Source organism: Protobothrops mucrosquamatus, unplaced genomic scaffold (genome assembly GCF_001527695.2).
Source record: "Protobothrops mucrosquamatus isolate PMUCROS unplaced genomic scaffold, P.Mucros_1.0 scaffold3306, whole genome shotgun sequence".
NCBI classification, from domain to species: Eukaryota; Metazoa; Chordata; class Lepidosauria; order Squamata; family Viperidae; genus Protobothrops; species Protobothrops mucrosquamatus.
Genome location: NW_015389296.1, coordinates 57,277 through 62,190, shown reverse-complemented (window position 1 = coordinate 62,190; position 4,914 = coordinate 57,277). Strand labels below are relative to the sequence as shown.

Here is a 4,914-nt window from a genome sequence, read left to right as displayed (position 1 = left end):
CAAGCAAGTCCTGATCAGAATGAAAAGAGGAAATAGAGGCAATGAAGCATTTCATAAAAATGGCAGACATTTAGCATCCACACATAAATCAAATTCACTGACTTCTCTTTGACTTAGATTGAGGAATTCCAAAAGCAAGGCAAGCAGAGTAACATGGTTACAGTTCTTTGACTGTGGATCATAGACCAGTCTTCTCTTTCAAAAGCAGGAGCTGTTCACAGGAGAGATCTCAGCAGAGCTCCAGGAAAGAGGAAATCGTTGCAGTCCTTCTCAAGAGTTGCTTTTCAGGAAAATCCAACTTGGGCCACTTCAGCAGGTAATTGTAAATTTCTTCTGAAAGCAGCAGAGTTTAAGCTCCCACTTTTTATGAGCTGCTTCTACAGCAGCGGTTCTCATTTGGGGTCGATCGACCATTTCACGGGGGTCGCCAAGCAATGCCATTTTTTCCCCTTTTCCAGCGGGTGCCTTACCTCCCTTGGGCTGGGCCAGCTGGTGGTCGGCCTGCTCCGTCTCTGCCGCTTGCCAGCTATGCCTCGGCCGGCGCAGGGGGCGGAACCATGCATGCAACTTACGACCGGTTGGGTAGTCCTCGACTTACGACCGGTTTAGTCCTCGACTTACGACCGGTTTAGTCCTCGACTTACAACCCGTTGGGGGTCACGGCATTAAAAAGGTTGAGAACCACTGTTCTACAGTATAGCCAGATGCTGAGTCTATGTGTAGTTGAACACAGTATCCTCCCCAGAATGAGCCTCATTCATTAAAGATAGCTTTGGAGACACAAGTGAGAGAATTCAGAGCCTGAGAGGCCTACATTGGCAATGTAATTTAATACTTCGTAATACTTCACAGTGGAGTGGGGAAGCCAGTTTAAAAAAATCAATCACATGAATTGAAAATATCGGAATAGCATAATAACTGCTTCAGAAATATTGCGTCTTTAGAATAAATGTTTCATGAAAAGGTCTCAAAGTCAGCACTAAATGACTGCATCTGTAAGAATGTCCTTTGAGTGCCTTCAGATTTCCAGCTTTATTTCTAACATTTTGAAATAAGGAAGAGAAGAAATCCCTAGTGGATGTGTCCTGTTTTGTAAAGAATGTAGAATTTGCTCCTGAAGTCAAGTGAGCCAATGGCTTTTATTCCACAAATCCTTGCTGAGGCTCCCCAAGGGGTGCTGTTGATGTTCAAAAACTTAGATGCATTCATGTTTAGTGCACTTATAGCACCAGCTATTAGGGAGACGGGAACTGGAGCAGTTTCTTTCCTGCAAGACTGCTAATTTTGTTTCTTGCAAAGCAGTTTTGTGTTTGTGAGAAAATGCACAAGTCTTTTGGGGGATTATCTATTAAAGAACATTCTCATTCTAGGGCTCTGATCCCTTTGAGGAGGTCACTGTGGATTTCACAGAAGAGGAGTGGAAGCTGCTGGATTCTGGCCAGAGAGCCTTGTGTAGAGAAATCACGCTGGAGGCTTTTAGAAATACGGCAGCCCTGGGTAAGGCTTCACTTTTCTCTGGGTTCCCTTAATTGGGGAAAGTTTTTCCAATGGGAGGTAAACAGGGAAGATACCTGTATTCAAGTTGCTTAAGGTGATCATCTCTCCTTAAGACCTTGTTAGAAATGCTCACCATAGATTTGAGAAATGCCCCTGATTGTCTAATCAACAGCGAAGCCATAATGTTCCCAGCTGAAAAATCTCCTGGATATCATCAGAATTTCCTAGTTAAAACTGCACTAAATATCTCTGAGCTGGATTCATGGCTGATTCCATACCTAGAATGCAGATGGGCATATTTTTCAGAAGAAAAGCCTCAATCCTTAAGAGATCTTTTTTCACATAATTTTGTTAAGGATTATCTTCAAGAGATAAAACATATGTAGAAATGCAATGCAAAATATAGAAAAAAGAATATTTGGAAAATGCAGAAACACCCCCATGTATGTGCGTCTATGTGAAAGAAACTTCCACTTTCATTTCCAGCATGTATGTTCAACATTAACAACTCATCACTGTCTTTTAAAATGCAACCAAAATATCTCTTCATTCCATATGTTACCCATTTTCTATAAACTATAAAGACTACATTTTACAGTTCAGAGCATTATGGAACTCACAGCTTTTATCTGATCACAAGTGGTTGCAGAAATGACAGGTTTTGCTGTCTGCTTAAAAAAATTAACGGTATAAAGTACATATGGACAATCTCCAGTTCTCTCCTCCTAGAAAAAAAATTGGCAGTCCAAGCCTGATATCTACCTGCCAATTTCTGCAAAATCCCCTACAGCAAAAAGGGGGTATTGGTTCTCCTCACCCCACAAGAACATATCTCCTTCTTCTTCACAGTTCTATATTTTCTTCTTTCCATGCAGGTGATGGAATAGAGAAGAAGAAGCAGGAGAGGTTAATGCTATTGCAAACAACAAACTATGAAGTAGAAGTGATGTTTGACCATCAAGGGAATCCAAAAACACAAAGAAGCAATTCAGAAAGTGGAGAGAAAGAGACCTCAACATCTCATTCCTTTTCTCGTACTTTACCTAAGAACCTTTATAAGAAACACAAACCACATACTATTGTAAAATTGGGGAAGGATTCCGGTCTGAGGAGAGAGACTAAAATATCCTTGAAGTATGGAAATAACTCCAGTAGCAAGGCTAGTCTTAATGGCCATCAAAGGATCCACACAGGGGAGAGAACTTATAAATGTTTGGATTGTGGAAAGAGCTTCCATTACAGGAGTAGGCTTATTTACCATGAGAGGAGGCACAGAGGGGAAAAAAACTATAGCTGCCAGGAGTGTGGAAAGAGATTCTTTGAGAAGGGAGCCCTTGTTATCCATCAAAGGATCCACACAGGGGAGAGACCATATAAATGCCTGGAGTGTGGAAAGAGCTTTTTTAATAACAAAGTTTTTACTCGTCACCAAAAGATCCACACAGGGGAGAGACCGTATAAATGCCTGGAGTGTGGAAAGACCTTTATTTGGAAAGCACGTCTTAATTCTCATAAAGGAATCCACACAGGGGAGAGACGCTATAAATGTACAGAGTGTGGAAAAAGCTTTTGTAGCAAACCTAGTCTTAATTGTCATCAAAGGATCCACATAGCTGAGAATCCATGCAGTTGTGAGAAATGTGGAAAGGGGTATGCTTTAATAGAAGAATTAAATTCTCATAAAAGTATTCACACAGGAGAGAAACCATATAAATGCACAGAGTGTGGAAAGAGCTTCCATTTCAGGTGTAGTCTTAATCGTCATGAGAGGATCCACAAAGGAGAAACAAAATACAATTGCAATCATTGTGGAAAGAGCTTTTTTGTGAAGAGAGACCTTACTGTCCATCAAAGGATCCACACAGTAGAGAGACCGTACAAATGCACAGAGTGTGGAAAGAGCTTCATTAGAAACACTCATCTGACTCGTCACCAAAGGATCCACACAGGGGAGAGACCATATAAATGCCTGGAGTGTGGAAAGTGTTTTGTTGAGAAAGGACATCTTAATTGTCATAAAAGAATTCACACTGGGGAGAGACCCTATAAATGTATAGAGTGCGGAAAGCAGTTTACTCAGAAAGAAAACCTTACTAATCATGAAAGAATCCATACAGGAGAGAAACCATATAAATGCACAAAGTGTGGAAAAAACTTTCGTAGCAAGCCTAGTCTTAATGGCCATCAAAGGAGGCACATGGCTCAGAAACCATATAGTTGTGAGGAATGTGGAAAGGGCTTTGACTTAATAAGAAAACTTAATTCTCACAAAAGGATTCACACAGCAAAACCATATAAAAGTACAGAGTATGGTAAGAGCTTTGGTCAGAAACAACTACTTAATTCTCATCAAAGGCTCCGCACAGGAGAGAGACTGTATAAATGCACAGAGTGTGGAAAGAGCTTCAGTGCAAACTCTCATCTGACTCAACACTTAAAGATTCATACAGGGGATAAACCATATAAATGCCTGGAGTGTGGAAAGAGCTTTATTCAAAAAAGACAGCTTAATTCTCATAAAAGAATCCACACGGGAGAGACCCTATAAATGTACAGAGTGTGGAAAGAGCTTTTTTGAGAACAAAGTGCTTACGTGTCACCAAAAGATCCATACAGGGAATAAACCATTTAAATGCAAAGAGTGTGGAAAAGGCTTCATTCAGAAAGGAAAACTTAATTATCATACAAGAATCCGCTCGGGGGAGAGACCTTATAAATGCCTGGAATGTGGAAAGACCTTTATTCAGAAAGGACAACTTAATTTTTCATAAAAGAATCCACACAGGAGAGAAATGCACAGTGTGGAAAGAGCTTCTGTTTCAAAAGTTCTCTTAATTGCCATGAGAGAATCCACACGGGAGAAACAATATTGCTGCAGGAAGTATGGAAAGAAATTCATTGAGAAGGGAGCCCTTACTATCCATAAGAGGATCCACACTGTACAAATGCCTGGAATTTGGAAATGGGTACTCAGAAAGGACAACTACTCATAAAAGAATCCATACTATGGAGACACCACATACAGTAGTCCTCGACTTGCAGCCGTTTGTTCAGGGTCTGTTCAAAGTTACAATGAAAAAAATGAAATACTGCAAAATGAAAAAAAGGGACTTAGATCAGTTTTCACATTTATGAACTTTGCAACACCCCCATGATCATGTGATCAAAATTTAGGCACTTGGCAATTGGCATGCATTTATAATGATTGCAGCATCCCAGGGTTATGTGACCTCCATTTGTAAACTTCCACAAAACCCAGTTATTGAGGGAAAGCAGATTTGCTTAACAACTATACGATTCATTTAAGAATTGCACTGATTTGCTGAACAACTGTGACACTAAAAGTTGCAAACTAGGGCGCAACTCACTTAACTATCTTGCTTAGCAAGTGAAATGTTGGGCTGAATTGTTGTAAGT

General features: G+C 40.4%; 1 pseudogene; it reads left to right on the top strand.

Annotated features, from left to right (window-relative positions):
- The window catches only part of LOC107297436, a 14,709-nt pseudogene extending 10,280 nt beyond the window's left edge, over nt 1-4,429 (top strand).
- Nucleotides 4,430-4,914: the final 485 nt, after the last annotated feature.